We start from the raw sequence: 18109 nt of genomic DNA, 5'->3' as shown, positions 1-18109 counted from the left end.
TCACAGCAATCCCCACATCCTCACAACACTCCCACATCCTCACAGCACTCCCCACATCCTCACAGCACTCCCCACATCCTCACAGCACTCCTCTCGTCCTCACAGCAATCCCTACATCCTCATAACACTCCCACATCCTCACAGCACTCCCCACATCCTCACAGCACTCCCTACATCCTCACAGCACTCCCCACATCCTCACAGCACTCCCCACATCCTCACAGCACTCCCCACATCCTCACAGCACTCCCACCATCCTCACAGCACACCTAGCATCCACACAGCACTCCCCACATCCTCACAGCAATCCCCACATCCTCACAGCACTCCCCACACCCTCACAGCACTCCCCACATCCTCACAACACTCCCCACACCCTCACAACACTCCCCACACCCTCACAACACTCCCCACACCCTCACATCACTCCCCACATCCTCACAGCACTCCCCACATCCTCAGAGCACTCCCAGCATCCTCGCAGCACTCCCAGCATCCACACAGCACTCCCCACATCCTCACAGCACTCCTCACATCCTCACAGCACTCCCCACATCCTCACAGCACTCCTCACATCCACACAGCACTCCCACCATCCTCACAGCACTCCCCACAACCTCACAGCACTCCCCACATCCTCACAGCACTCCCACCATCCTAACAGCACTCCAAGCATCCTCACAGCACACTCAGCATCCTCACAACACTCCCCACACCCTCACAACACTCCCCACACCCTCACATCACTCCCCACATCCTCACAGCACTCCCCACATCCTCAGAGCACTCCCAGCATCCTCGCAGCACTCCCAGCATCCACACAGCACTCCCCACATTCTCACAGCACTCCCCACATCCTCACAGCACTCCCCACATAATTACAGCACTCCCCACATCCTCACAGCACTCCTCACGTCCTCACAGCAATCCCCACATCCTCACAACACTCCCACATCCTCACAGCACTCCCCACATCCTCACAGCACTCCCACCATCCTCACAGCACACCTAGCATCCATACAGCACTCCCCACATCCTCACAGCAATCCCCACATCCTCACAGCACTCCCCACACCCTCACAGCACTCCCCACATCCTCACATCACTCCCCACATCCTCACAGCACTCCCCACATCCTCACAGCACTCCCAGCATCCTCGCAGCACTCCCAGCATCCACACAGCACTCCCACTATCCTCACAGCACTCCCCACATTCTCACAGCACTCCCCACATCCTCACAGCACTCCCCACATAATTACAGCACTTTCCACATCCTCACAGCACTCCTCACGTCCTCACAGCAATCCCCACATCCTCACAACACTCCCACATCCTCACAGCACTCCCCACATCCTCACAGCACTCCCCACATCCTCACAGCACTCCTCTCGTCCTCACAGCAATCCCTACATCCTCATAACACTCCCACATCCTCACAGCACTCCCCACATCCTCACAGCACTCCCCACATCCTCACAGCACTCCCCACATCCTCACAGCACTCCCACCATCCTCACAGCACACCTAGCATCCACACAGCACTCCCCACATCCTCACAGCAATCCCCACATCCTCACAGCACTCCCCACACCCTCACAGCACTCCCCACATCCTCACAACACTCCCCACACCCTCACAACACTCCCCACACCCTCACAACACTCCCCACACCCTCACATCACTCCCCACATCCTCACAGCACTCCCCACATCCTCACAGCACTCCCAGCATCCTCGCAGCACTCCAAGCATCCTCATAGCACTCCCAGTATCCACACAGCACTCCCCACATCCTCACAGCACTCCCAGCATCCTCGCAGCACTCCAAGCATCCTCACAGCACTCCCTGCATCCACACAGCACTCCCACCATCCTCACAGCACTCCCCACATTCTCACAGCACTCCCCACATCCTCACAGCACTCCCACCATCCTCACAACACTCCCACCATCCTCACAGCACTCCCCAAATCCTCACAGCACTCCCACCATCCTTACAGCACTCTCACTATTCTCACAGCACTCCCACCATCCTCACAGCACTCCCACCATCCTCACAGCACTCCCCACATCCTCATAGCACTCCTCACTTCCTCACAGCACTCCCACCATCCTCACAGCACTCCCACCATCCTAACAGCACTCCAAGCATCCTCACAGTACACTCAGCATCCTCACAGCACTCCCCAAATCCTCACAGCACTCCCAGCATCCACACAGCACTCCCCACATCCTCACAGCACTCCTCACATCCTCACAGCACTCCCCACATCCTCACAGCACTCCTCACATCCACACAGCACTCCCACCATCCTCACAGCACTCCCCACAACCTCACAGCACTCCCCACATCCTCGCAGCACTCCCACCATCCTAACAGCACTCCAAGCATCCTCACAGCACACTCAGCATCCTCACAACACTCCCCACACCCTCACAACACTCCCCACACCCTCACATCACTCCCCACATCCTCACAGCACTCCCCACATCCTCAGAGCACTCCCAGCATCCTCGCAGCACTCCCAGCATCCACACAGCACTCCCCACATTCTCACAGCACTCCCCACATCCTCACAGCACTCCCCACATAATTACAGCACTCCCCACATCCTCACAGCACTCCTCACGTCCTCACAGCAATCCCCACATCCTCACAACACTCCCACATCCTCACAGCACTCCCCACATCCTCACAGCACTCCCACCATCCTCACAGCACACCTAGCATCCATACAGCACTCCCCACATCCTCACAGCAATCCCCACATCCTCACAGCACTCCCCACACCCTCACAGCACTCCCCACATCCTCACATCACTCCCCACATCCTCACAGCACTCCCCACATCCTCACAGCACTCCCAGCATCCTCGCAGCACTCCCAGCATCCACACAGCACTCCCACTATCCTCACAGCACTCCCCACATTCTCACAGCACTCCCCACATCCTCACAGCACTCCCCACATAATTACAGCACTTTCCACATCCTCACAGCACTCCTCACGTCCTCACAGCAATCCCCACATCCTCACAACACTCCCACATCCTCACAGCACTCCCCACATCCTCACAGCACTCCCCACATCCTCACAGCACTCCTCTCGTCCTCACAGCAATCCCTACATCCTCATAACACTCCCACATCCTCACAGCACTCCCCACATCCTCACAGCACTCCCTACATCCTCACAGCACTCCCCACATCCTCACAGCACTCCCCACATCCTCACAGCACTCCCCACATCCTCACAGCACTCCCACCATCCTCACAGCACACCTAGCATCCACACAGCACTCCCCACATCCTCACAGCAATCCCCACATCCTCACAGCACTCCCCACACCCTCACAGCACTCCCCACATCCTCACAACACTCCCCACACCCTCACAACACTCCCCACACCCTCACAACACTCCCCACACCCTCACATCACTCCCCACATCCTCACAGCACTCCCCACATCCTCACAGCACTCCCAGCATCCTCGCAGCACTCCAAGCATCCTCATAGCACTCCCAGTATCCACACAGCACTCCCCACATCCTCACAGCACTCCCAGCATCCTCGCAGCACTCCAAGCATCCTCACAGCACTCCCTGCATCCACACAGCACTCCCACCATCCTCACAGCACTCCCCACATTCTCACAGCACTCCCCACATCCTCACAGCACTCCCACCATCCTCACAACACTCCCACCATCCTCACAGCACTCCCCAAATCCTCACAGCACTCCCACCATCCTTACAGCACTCTCACTATTCTCACAGCACTCCCACCATCCTCACAGCACTCCCACCATCCTCACAGCACTCCCCACATCCTCATAGCACTCCTCACTTCCTCACAGCACTCCCACCATCCTCACAGCACTCCCACCATCCTAACAGCACTCCAAGCATCCTCACAGTACACTCAGCATCCTCACAGCACTCCCCAAATCCTCACAGCACTCCCAGCATCCACACAGCACTCCCCACATCCTCACAGCACTCCTCACATCCTCACAGCACTCCCCACATCCTCACAGCACTCCTCACATCCACACAGCACTCCCACCATCCTCACAGCACTCCCCACAACCTCACAGCACTCCCCACATCCTCACAGCACTCCCACCATCCTAACAGCACTCCAAGCATCCTCACAGCACACTCAGCATCCTCACAACACTCCCCACACCCTCACAACACTCCCCACACCCTCACATCACTCCCCACATCCTCACAGCACTCCCCACATCCTCAGAGCACTCCCAGCATCCTCGCAGCACTCCCAGCATCCACACAGCACTCCCCACATTCTCACAGCACTCCCCACATCCTCACAGCACTCCCCACATAATTACAGCACTCCCCACATCCTCACAGCACTCCTCACGTCCTCACAGCAATCCCCACATCCTCACAACACTCCCACATCCTCACAGCACTCCCCACATCCTCACAGCACTCCCACCATCCTCACAGCACACCTAGCATCCATACAGCACTCCCCACATCCTCACAGCAATCCCCACATCCTCACAGCACTCCCCACACCCTCACAGCACTCCCCACATCCTCACATCACTCCCCACATCCTCACAGCACTCCCCACATCCTCACAGCACTCCCAGCATCCTCGCAGCACTCCCAGCATCCACACAGCACTCCCACTATCCTCACAGCACTCCCCACATTCTCACAGCACTCCCCACATCCTCACAGCACTCCCCACATAATTACAGCACTTTCCACATCCTCACAGCACTCCTCACGTCCTCACAGCAATCCCCACATCCTCACAACACTCCCACATCCTCACAGCACTCCCCACATCCTCACAGCACTCCCCACATCCTCACAGCACTCCTCTCGTCCTCACAGCAATCCCTACATCCTCATAACACTCCCACATCCTCACAGCACTCCCCACATCCTCACAGCACTCCCTACATCCTCACAGCACTCCCCACATCCTCACAGCACTCCCCACATCCTCACAGCACTCCCCACATCCTCACAGCACTCCCACCATCCTCACAGCACACCTAGCATCCACACAGCACTCCCCACATCCTCACAGCAATCCCCACATCCTCACAGCACTCCCCACACCCTCACAGCACTCCCCACATCCTCACAACACTCCCCACACCCTCACAACACTCCCCACACCCTCACAACACTCCCCACACCCTCACATCACTCCCCACATCCTCACAGCACTCCCCACATCCTCACAGCACTCCCAGCATCCTCGCAGCACTCCAAGCATCCTCATAGCACTCCCAGTATCCACACAGCACTCCCCACATCCTCACAACACTCCCAGCATCCTCGCAGCACTCCAAGCATCCTCACAGCACTCCCAGCATCCACAGAGCACTCCCACCATCCTCACAGCACTCCCCACATTCTCACAGCACTCCCCACATCCTCACAGCACTCCCACCATCCTCACAACACTCCCACCATCCTCACAGCACTCCCCAAATCCTCACAGCACTCCCACCATCCTTACAGCACTCTCACTATTCTCACAGCACTCCCACCATCCTCACAGCACTCCCACCATCCTCACAGCACTCCCCACATCCTCATAGCACTCCTCACTTCCTCACAGCACTCCCACTATCCTCACAGCACTCCCACCATCCTAACAGCACTCCAAGCATCCTCACAGTACACTCAGCATCCTCACAGCACTCCCCAAATCCTCACAGCACTCCCAGCATCCACACAGCACTCCCCACATCCTCACAGCACTCCTCACATCCTCACAGCACTCCCCACATCCTCACAGCACTCCTCACATCCACACAGCACTCCCACCATCCTCACAGCACTCCCCACAACCTCACAGCACTCCCCACATCCTCACAGCACTCCCACCATCCTAACAGCACTCCAAGCATCCTCACAGCACACTCAGCATCCTCACAACACTCCCCACACCCTCACAACACTCCCCACACCCTCACATCACTCCCCACATCCTCACAGCACTCCCCACATCCTCAGAGCACTCCCAGCATCCTCGCAGCACTCCCAGCATCCACACAGCACTCCCCACATTCTCACAGCACTCCCCACATCCTCACAGCACTCCCCACATAATTACAGCACTCCCCACATCCTCACAGCACTCCTCACGTCCTCACAGCAATCCCCACATCCTCACAACACTCCCACATCCTCACAGCACTCCCCACATCCTCACAGCACTCCCACCATCCTCACAGCACACCTAGCATCCATACAGCACTCCCCACATCCTCACAGCAATCCCCACATCCTCACAGCACTCCCCACACCCTCACAGCACTCCCCACATCCTCACATCACTCCCCACATCCTCACAGCACTCCCCACATCCTCACAGCACTCCCAGCATCCTCGCAGCACTCCCAGCATCCACACAGCACTCCCACTATCCTCACAGCACTCCCCACATTCTCACAGCACTCCCCACATCCTCACAGCACTCCCCACATAATTACAGCACTTTCCACATCCTCACAGCACTCCTCACGTCCTCACAGCAATCCCCACATCCTCACAACACTCCCACATCCTCACAGCACTCCCCACATCCTCACAGCACTCCCCACATCCTCACAGCACTCCTCTCGTCCTCACAGCAATCCCTACATCCTCATAACACTCCCACATCCTCACAGCACTCCCCACATCCTCACAGCACTCCCCACATCCTCACAGCACTCCCCACATCCTCACAGCACTCCCACCATCCTCACAGCACACCTAGCATCCACACAGCACTCCCCACATCCTCACAGCAATCCCCACATCCTCACAGCACTCCCCACACCCTCACAGCACTCCCCACATCCTCACAACACTCCCCACACCCTCACAACACTCCCCACACCCTCACAACACTCCCCACACCCTCACATCACTCCCCACATCCTCACAGCACTCCCCACATCCTCACAGCACTCCCCACATCCTCACAGCACTCCTCTCGTCCTCACAGCAATCCCTACATCCTCATAACACTCCCTACATCCTCACAGCACTCCCCACATCCTCACAGCACTCCCCACATCCTCACAGCACTCCCCACATCCTCACAGCACTCCCACCATCCTCACAGCACACCTAGCATCCACACAGCACTCCCCACATCCTCACAGCAATCCCCACATCCTCACAGCACTCCCCACACCCTCACAGCACTCCCCACATCCTCACAACACTCCCCACACCCTCACAACACTCCCCACACCCTCACAACACTCCCCACACCCTCACATCACTCCCCACATCCTCACAGCACTCCCCACATCCTCACAGCACTCCCAGCATCCTCGCAGCACTCCAAGCATCCTCATAGCACTCCCAGTATCCACACAGCACTCCCCACATCCTCACAACACTCCCAGCATCCTCGCAGCACTCCAAGCATCCTCACAGCACTCCCAGCATCCACACAGCACTCCCACCATCCTCACAGCACTCCCCACATTCTCACAGCACTCCCCACATCCTCACAGCACTCCCACCATCCTCACAACACTCCCACCATCCTCACAGCACTCCCCAAATCCTCACAGCACTCCCACCATCCTTACAGCACTCTCACTATTCTCACAGCACTCCCACCATCCTCACAGCACTCCCACCATCCTCACAGCACTCCCCACATCCTCATAGCACTCCTCACTTCCTCACAGCACTCCCACCATCCTCACAGCACTCCCACCATCCTAACAGCACTCCAAGCATCCTCACAGTACACTCAGCATCCTCACAGCACTCCCCAAATCCTCACAGCACTCCCAGCATCCACACAGCACTCCCCACATCCTCGCAGCACTCCTCACATCCTCACAGCACTCCCCACATCCTCACAGCACTCCTCACATCCACACAGCACTCCCACCATCCTCACAGCACTCCCCACAACCTCACAGCACTCCCCACATCCTCACAGCACTCCCACCATCCTAACAGCACTCCAAGCATCCTCACAGCACACTCAGCATCCTCACAACACTCCCCACACCCTCACAACACTCCCCACACCCTCACATCACTCCCCACATCCTCACAGCACTCCCCACATCCTCAGAGCACTCCCAGCATCCTCGCAGCACTCCCAGCATCCACACAGCACTCCCCACATTCTCACAGCACTCCCCACATCCTCACAGCACTCCCCACATAATTACAGCACTCCCCACATCCTCACAGCACTCCTCACGTCCTCACAGCAATCCCCACATCCTCACAACACTCCCACATCCTCACAGCACTCCCCACATCCTCACAGCACTCCCACCATCCTCACAGCACACCTAGCATCCATACAGCACTCCCCACATCCTCACAGCAATCCCCACATCCTCACAGCACTCCCCACACCCTCACAGCACTCCCCACATCCTCACATCACTCCCCACATCCTCACAGCACTCCCCACATCCTCACAGCACTCCCAGCATCCTCGCAGCACTCCCAGCATCCACACAGCACTCCCACTATCCTCACAGCACTCCCCACATTCTCACAGCACTCCCCACATCCTCACAGCACTCCCCACATAATTACAGCACTTTCCACATCCTCACAGCACTCCTCACGTCCTCACAGCAATCCCCACATCCTCACAACACTCCCACATCCTCACAGCACTCCCCACATCCTCACAGCACTCCCCACATCCTCACAGCACTCCTCTCGTCCTCACAGCAATCCCTACATCCTCATAACACTCCCACATCCTCACAGCACTCCCCACATCCTCACAGCACTCCCCACATCCTCACAGCACTCCCCACATCCTCACAGCACTCCCACCATCCTCACAGCACACCTAGCATCCACACAGCACTCCCCACATCCTCACAGCAATCCCCACATCCTCACAGCACTCCCCACACCCTCACAGCACTCCCCACATCCTCACAACACTCCCCACACCCTCACAACACTCCCCACACCCTCACAACACTCCCCACACCCTCACATCACTCCCCACATCCTCACAGCACTCCCCACATCCTCACAGCACTCCCCACATCCTCACAGCACTCCTCTCGTCCTCACAGCAATCCCTACATCCTCATAACACTCCCTACATCCTCACAGCACTCCCCACATCCTCACAGCACTCCCCACATCCTCACAGCACTCCCCACATCCTCACAGCACTCCCACCATCCTCACAGCACACCTAGCATCCACACAGCACTCCCCACATCCTCACAGCAATCCCCACATCCTCACAGCACTCCCCACACCCTCACAGCACTCCCCACATCCTCACAACACTCCCCACACCCTCACAACACTCCCCACACCCTCACAACACTCCCCACACCCTCACATCACTCCCCACATCCTCACAGCACTCCCCACATCCTCACAGCACTCCCAGCATCCTCGCAGCACTCCAAGCATCCTCATAGCACTCCCAGTATCCACACAGCACTCCCCACATCCTCACAACACTCCCAGCATCCTCGCAGCACTCCAAGCATCCTCACAGCACTCCCAGCATCCACACAGCACTCCCACCATCCTCACAGCACTCCCCACATTCTCACAGCACTCCCCACATCCTCACAGCACTCCCACCATCCTCACAACACTCCCACCATCCTCACAGCACTCCCCAAATCCTCACAGCACTCCCACCATCCTTACAGCACTCTCACTATTCTCACAGCACTCCCACCATCCTCACAGCACTACCACCATCCTCACAGCACTCCCCACATCCTCATAGCACTCCTCACTTCCTCACAGCACTCCCACCATCCTCACAGCACTCCCACCATCCTAACAGCACTCCAAGCATCCTCACAGTACACTCAGCATCCTCACAGCACTCCCCAAATCCTCACAGCACTCCCAGCATCCACACAGCACTCCCCACATCCTCACAGCACTCCTCACATCCTCACAGCACTCCCCACATCCTCACAGCACTCCTCACATCCACACAGCACTCCCACCATCCTCACAGCACTCCCCACAACCTCACAGCACTCCCCACATCCTCACAGCACTCCCACCATCCTAACAGCACTCCAAGCATCCTCACAGCACACTCAGCATCCTCACAACACTCCCCACATCCTCACAGCACTCCCCACATTCTCACAGCACTCCCCACATCCTCACAGCACTCCCAGCATCCTCACAGCACTCCCACCATCCTCACAGCACTCCCACCATCCTCACAGCACTCCCCGCCTCCGAGAGGACTTTGGTTGACTATTCTGCTGAGAGTAAAGGTCACTGTTCAGCCTGGGAAAAAGAGCCAACATATGATCTGTAGTGCGAGGACTGTACACAACTCCATGGAATAGGAATAACAACCTCAATAAATATTGATATCATAGATATATACCTATATCTGCCTCCACCAGGGGGCACAATGCTGTACAGGCACAGCATCTCGCTTTGTGGCTGCTACAGTTATTAGGTTATTATTATGAAACATTATTATCATATGACAATATGGTAACAATGTAATCATGTGACAAAATCCCTAAAATCTCAAAAACATTGTTCTTTTTGTAAACTTTGCCCGTTCCCCCGCTGTCACACAATCGATATTTCTCTCCTCGCGTCCATCACACCTTCCCCTCCTTGTTTCTTCTCCTCATTAACTCCAGATAAGAATTTTATCCCCGGTTATAAAGCAGGGCCGTCCGGCTCCGACCATCATCCCTCTGCCAGAGGTTTACTATTCCTGTAATTAAGTAGGAATCGTTTAATTAATCTCTACATAAACAATTCCGGGTAAATGTTCCAGCGTGGGCCGGAGTCCTGGCCTCTTACTGGCCCCCGGAGGACACTTCAGGACGCGCCATTACAGAATCTCGTTTTACGTCCAATTTCTCCGTACGGCATGACAGGAGGAATGGGCGCTGTACTGAGGATGGGTGGTAATTTTAGAGAATAGGCAGATATTTGCACTATGTTGGTTCTAATATTTCATATCTCAAACACTCTTAATTGTAAAGTACAATATTTTATACAAGAGTCATGGATTGGCTAGCAGAGTCCTATCAGAGTCTCTTTAAAGGGGAACCCTCACCATCTCAATCATATCCACCTCTTTGCCTCCTTTAATAGCAGCCACTCCGCTGAGTCTGGTGGAGTTGGAATTTTCTTCTTAGCCCCAACCGTTTCAGAGCTATTATTTTTTTTCTCATTACCTACTGTCAAGTGGGCGGAGTCAGGCGATCTGCAAAATACCTAAACCACCCATCTGACATATAAGTGTTCATTAATGTAAACTATTCTCCAGCTATGGTAATTACACTTTCTAGTTAGTCAGATGGGAGGGCCTGGTCTGGAGAAGACAATCTGGTCCCACCCATTTGACAATATAAAAATGTCTTTAGAGGAAATCTACTATAAAAATCCATTATGTTAACCAGGGACACTTACTCATAGATCCAAGCACCAGGGACTGTGTGTTCTTATATTTGTTATCCATGGTCTTATTCCCTCTAAAATCAACCTTTGCAATTATGCAAATGAGCTGGTAGGCTCCGGGGGTGTTAACAGAGCTCATCCATACTGCAGACTCCAAGGTTTTTACACTGTGCAGGAGCACTTACTCCCCCCTACAGCAGGCAGAGGGAGGGAGACAATGTAACAGCCTGTAAAGCCACAGCACGGAGGGGCTCTGGTAAGGCCCCCAGAGCCCTTAAGGCTCATAAGCATCATTATAAAAGTTTATTTTAAAAGTATGGAGGCCATGCATACTACAGTCACGGGGCCTAGATTTATGAGTAAGTGCTCCCTTATAGGACATCTACCACCAGGATAAAGGACTGTATGCAAATGAGCCTGCGGGGCTCCAGGCTACATAGGTGTTAATGGAGCCTGGAGCCCTTCAGGCTCATTTGCATACAGTCCTTCATCTTGGTGGTAGATTTCCTTTAAGTGAAATAAGCCAAAATATCCCTTTAAATTGATTTAAAGGTAACATCAGAAAAAATGGCAAGAATAGTAACACCCATTCAGGAAGAGGAACACAAATTTTCACGAAACTTTGTTTCAGGTCTCCTTTAAGAAGCCGTGTCCGAAAATGATGCGATCGGCAAAGCCGCTCCCGTTGTGTTCCTCCAGTCACCATTAATTATGATTTTTATCTTTCCCTTTTATTCTCCGCTGTCATCAGAAGATAAGTTCACTTCACATCGGTAGCGGCGAAATTTTATATCCCGTTATTATGTGCGATTCCGGTCTGAGGACGCAAAATTACAATCATTTCTTTATCAAGGCGGAAAAACATTCGCCAGCGACCGGGGCGACAAATGTGCTGGGGAGGGGCGGACACTCGCGTCTACGGGAAATGGCTACAATTAGAAGCAGAGACACGTTACAAGCCATAAACGTATCCGTGTTACCACAAATCACAATAGCAGAACCCAAAATTCCACTTCATATGTAAATTAGCTGCCAAGAGTCCAGTGGGTGTGGCCTTGTGGTAGAAGAGTCCTGGTTATGGTAATCCTTCCCTCCCAACTCTTACATCAACTTTGTTGCCATAAAAATTCCTCAACTTCCTCTCGCTCTTTTCCAGAAGATACAAAAACACTTTATTTAAACAATAAACAATCAAATGCAACAATGTTTAACCCCTTCCCGACGCACGCCGTAACAATGTAACAATGTCCACAATCACCAACAACTGCCGTGTGGTGGTCACCAGCCACTGGAGGAATACAAGCACAAAGTCAGTGAGGTTTACAGTTGCTTGTTGTTGTTAGTAGCAGCAGGACTGTGATATATGGATTTATATTCCAGGATTGCAGCTTCTCCAATTGCACTGAAGGCATGTCCTCACACTGCTTTGCTCTGTGCTCTTTCTGCAGCCAGTGTTATGCATTGTCTCTGGAGAGATGTGTAATAAGACATTTGTGTCTGTTAGTAGCAGCATTGTGATATGTGTGTAAATATTCACGGATTGCAGCTTCTCCAAGTGCATTGGAGGGGTGCCCTCACACTGCTGTGCTCTGTGCTCTCTGCAGCCAGTGTTATGTACTGTCCCTGGAGAGATGTGTAATCAGACCTCACACTGCTGTGCTCTGTGCTCTCTGCAGCCAGTGTTATGTATTGTCCCTGGAGAGATGTGTAATCAGACCTCACACTGCTGTGCTCTGTGCTCTCTGCAGCCAGTGTTATGTATTATCCCTGGAAAGATGTGTAATCAGACCTCACACTGCTGTGCTCTGTGCGCTCTGCAGCCAGTGTTATGTATTGTCCCTGGAAAGATGTGTAATCAGACCTCACACTGCTGTGCTCTGTGCTCTCTGCAGCCAGTGTTATGTACTGTCCCTGGAGAGATGTGTAATCAGACCTCACACTGCTGTGCTCTGTGCTCTCTGCAGCCAGTGTTATGTATTGTCCCTGGAGAGATGTGTAATCAGACCTCACACTGCTGTGCTCTATGCTCACTGCAGCCAGTGTTATGTATTGTCTCTGGAGAGATGTGTAATCAGACCACACACTTCTGTACTCTGTGATCTCTGCAGCCAGTGTTATGTATTGTCCCTGGAGAGATGTGTAATCAGACCTCACACTGCTGTGCTCTGTGCTCTCTGCAGCCAGTGTTATGTATTGTCCCTGGAGAGATGTGTAATCAGACCTCACACTGCTGTGCTCTGTGCTCTCTGCAGCCAGTGTTATGTATTGTCCCTGGAGAGATGTGTGATCAGACCTCACACTGCTGTGCTCTGTGCTCTCTGCAGCCAGTGTTATGTACTGTCCCTGGAGAGATGTGTAATCAGACCTCACACTGCTGTGCTCTGTGCTCTCTGCAGCCAGTGTTATGTATTGTCCCTGGAGAGATGTGTGATCAGACCTCACACTGCTGTGGTCCGTGCTCTCTGCAGCCAGTGTTATGTATTGTCCCTGGAGAGATGTGTAATCAGACCTCACACTGCTGTGCTCTGTGCTCTCTGCAGCCAGTGTTATGTAATGTCCCTGGAGAGATGTGTAATCAGACCTCACACTGCTGTGCTCTGTGCTCTCTGCAGCCAGTGTTATGCATTGTCCCTGGAGAGATGTGTAATCAGACCTCACACTGCTGTGCTCTGTGCTCTCTGCAGTCAGTGTTAGGTATTGTCCCTGAAGAAATGTGTAATCACACCTTTGTGTATATTGATAGTAGAAGCAGGACTGTGATATATGGATTTATGTTCCGGAGGGGTGTGTCCTCACACTGCTGTTCTCTGTGTTCTTTGCAGTCAGTGTTAGGTATTGTCCCTGGAGAGATCTGTACTCACACTGCTGTTCTCTGTGCTTTCTGCAGCCAGTGTTAGGAATTGTCCCCGGAGAGATGTATAATCATCCCTTTGTGTATGTTAGTAGCAGCAGGACTGTGATATATGGATTTATATTCCGGAGGGGTGTGTCCTCACACTGCTGTGCTCTGTGTTCTCTGCAGCCAGTGTTAGGTATTGCCCCTGGAGAGATGTATAATCATGTAACCTTTGTGTATGTTAGTAGCAGCAGGACTGTGATATATGGATTTATATTCCGGATGGGTGTGTCCTCACACTGCTGTGCTCTTAGCTTTCTGTATTACGATTTTCCACTGCCCCTCCTCTTCTTAATATGATTGCTGTAATATTACGATACTGATTGATAGTAGCAGAGGGGCGGGGCTATTTGGAGCAGCTGAATACGGAGAGGTAAGAGCTCAGCTGTGTGAGGACGCACCCTCCGTGCAAATACTATTATTCATAATCGATATTGGGATTATTTGTAATATTTATCCTACTACTTATAGTATAATAAGATGTTGGAATGATAATTTATGATTTTATCCATTTGAATTTAATTTATTTATTAGATATATTTGTTTCTATTTATAGCGATTATTGTATTTCTCAGTTTTCTTCCCATTTCCCCTCATATGACATCTTAATCTCGCTCTATTTTCCGTCTCTCTCATTCATTCTGTTGCTGTCACTTTCTCTCCCTCGTTGCCCCCCCTCCCCCTCCCCTCCTCCTCTCTGGCGCCCCCTCCCTCCTCCCGCAGCGCTGACACTCAATGTCAGGTTATTCTAAACATGTCAATACACTGATGCGTCTCCTGCTTCTCATTTTATTGCTGCCTACCGGGGATTGTGCCTGTTAAAGGCAAAGATTAAATAAACAGTCCAGCGCTTCATCCTCCGCCATTGGGATTTAGATTTTTTTGCAGAACATAATATTGTAAATGACTTCTCGGTTTCTTGCAAATATAAGAGTCAGGCGAAAAAAAAATTGTAGCAGGAAGATGGGAAGAGCAAGTGACGCCTGTGCTGCAGGAGCCTAATTACCTGGAGTCCTGCTGATAGCCACTTAAAGGGGATGTGCGGAAAAATAAACCGGCTGCAAGCAGGTAACAAAATAAATGTTACATTTAATCCACTTTCGATTCAGCTCCTCTAATTCTGGTGATCAGAACATATTTTATAAAAAATATATATGTGTTTTAACACCTATGGAGCCCAGAGCCCCTCGGGCTCATTTGCATAATTTTCAAAAGCCTTTTCTTGTAAAAATCAGGATATAAGAAGCTAAACAAAGAGCAGATCGTGCCAGGATGGGCACACACCAGTATGTCAGTGTGCCAGGGTGGGCACGCACCAGTATGTCAGTGTGCCAGGGTGGGAACGCACCCGTATGTCTGTGTGCCAGGGTGGGAACGCACCAGTATGTTAGTGTTCCAGGATGGGCACGCATCAGTAGGTCAGTGTGCCAGGGTGGGAACGCACCAGTATGTCAGTGTGCCAGGGTGGGAACGCACCAGTATGTTAGTGTTCCAGGATGGGCACGCATCAGTAGGTCAGTGTGCCAGGGTGGGCACACATCAGTATGTCAGTGTGCCATTTTGAGCATGCACCAGTATGTCAGTGTGCCAGGTTGGGCATGCACCAGTATGTCGGTGTCCCAGGATGGGCATGCACCAGTATGTCAGTGTGCCAGGGTGGGCAGGCACTAGTATGTCAGTGTGCCAGGGTGGGCACACACCAGTATGTCCGTGTGCAAGGGTGGGCACGCACCAGTATGTCAGTGTGCCATTTTGAGCATGCACCAGTATGTCAGTGTGCCAGGTTGGGCATGCACCAGTATGTCGGTGTCCCAGGATGGGCATGCACCAGTATGTCAGTGTGCCAGGGTGGGCAGGCACTAGTATGTCAGTGTGCCAGGGTGGGCACACACCAGTATGTCCGTGTGCAAGGGTGGGCACGCACCAGTATGTTAGTGTGCCATTTTGGGCATGCACCAGTATGTCAGTGTCCCAGGTTGGGCATGCACCAGTATGTCAGTGTCCCAGGATGGGCATGCACCAGTATTTCAGTGTGCCAGGGTGGGCAGGCACTAGTATGTCAGTGTGCCAGGGTGGGCACGCACCAGTATGTCCGTGTGCCAGGGTGGGCACGCACCAGTATGTTAGTGTGCCATTTTGGGCATGCACCAGTATGTCAGTGTCCCAGGTTGGGCATGCACCAGTATGTCAGTGTCCCAGGATGGGCATGCACCAGTATGTCAGTGTGCCAGGGTGGGCAGGCACTAGTATGTCAGTGTCCCAGGTTGGGCATGCACCAGTATGTCAGTGTCCCAGGATGGGCATGCACCAGTATGTCAGTGTGCCAGGGTGGGCAGGCACTAGTATGTCAGTGTGCCAGGGTGGGCACGCACCAGTATGTCAGTGTGCCAGGGTGGGTACGCACCAGTATGTCTCTGTTTTGGGTTTACAATCCTTCATCCTGGTGGTAGATGTTCTTTAAACACAGTAGGATAACAGGTTAGACCTAATGGATCTGTGGCTTTATTTAATTTAATATGATGTGATCCAATAATGCAGAACCAGAACCAAACAACAAACTCAAGAACTGCTACATCTCTACAATGTGTTGTTGTGTGAGAGGGCATCAGTTTTGCACAATTTCTTCCTTCCTTCCCGATTCGCAGCCAATTAAGTGGTGTCTATGTCACCTCCACTTCCAGGGGCTATTATCCCGCGTCCTGATAACGCCGCCATTAGATATCCAGACGGATCGTCCCTGGAAGGTTTGAGTGCGGCTCAATAATATCCTTCATAAACATCTCGAGCAGCAGCACAATGTACAATATTGAATGGTGAATTATGTCCCTATTACAAGATTATTCCATGTGCTAGAGCGGCAGAGGAGAAGCGGCAGCCCCAGACACGGCGTCTGCTCCAGCGAGCGGCGCGAGAAACCCAGATAGCCTGATATTTATCCCCAGGGCTTCCATTAATTGACTCTGCGGAATCTGCACTGCAGAAGGTCACTCCTTTATAAAGCAGCAGGATTTATAGGCGCTGAAATAATCAATAAGAGCAACAATTCATAAATCCTGTAATAATTAAAGGAGCCGCCGGATGAGACGGAGACCAGGGTGGGAAATGCAACCATCATAAAGCTGCCGGCGGTGACACGGCTGCACCCGGACGTGATGAACCCGCACCCGTAAGGTGCACAGGATGGGACCGAGTCCTATAAAACTCTGCTCCGAGATGGATTAGTTTTATATTACATGTTTTCTTAATATTATTCCTAATGTTGTGAATATGTTATGGTCATGGCACCCCCTGGGTCCTAGTGCTAGGTTGCTTCCCACTGATACATACTTCCTGGATCAGTTACACTAATCACCATATCTAAGGTACATTCTCTCATGGGAAGGTGCCTTAGCATCAGTGTCCTACAAAGGTGTAATCTATGATTTTGATCGACTATTTTGGGCTGACTCAGAACTTGTGCACTCTGCTCTCTCCTCTGCCTGGATTACTGATAGACATGAGCTCTGCCTACCCTGACCCCGGCCTGCCTCCACGTTTCTACAGGTCCATTTGCTACCATGGTTTTGTGTCTCTCAAAAAAGCCTGGGTCAAATGTCACTGAATGGAGGTAGTGACCAAGAGGTAGTGACCAAGGGGTAGTGACCAAGAGGTACTGACCAAGGGGTAGTGACCAAGAGGTAGTGTCCAAGGGGTAGTGACCAAGAGGTAGTGACCAAGAGGTACTGACCAAGAGGTAGTGACCAAGGGGTAGTGACCAAGAGGTAGTGACCAAGAGGTAGTGACCAAGGGGTAGTGACCAA

Source organism: Engystomops pustulosus, chromosome 7 (assembly GCF_040894005.1).
Source record: "Engystomops pustulosus chromosome 7, aEngPut4.maternal, whole genome shotgun sequence".
Taxonomy (NCBI): Eukaryota; Metazoa; Chordata; class Amphibia; order Anura; family Leptodactylidae; genus Engystomops; species Engystomops pustulosus.
Note: the sequence above shows the minus strand (reverse complement) of the source record.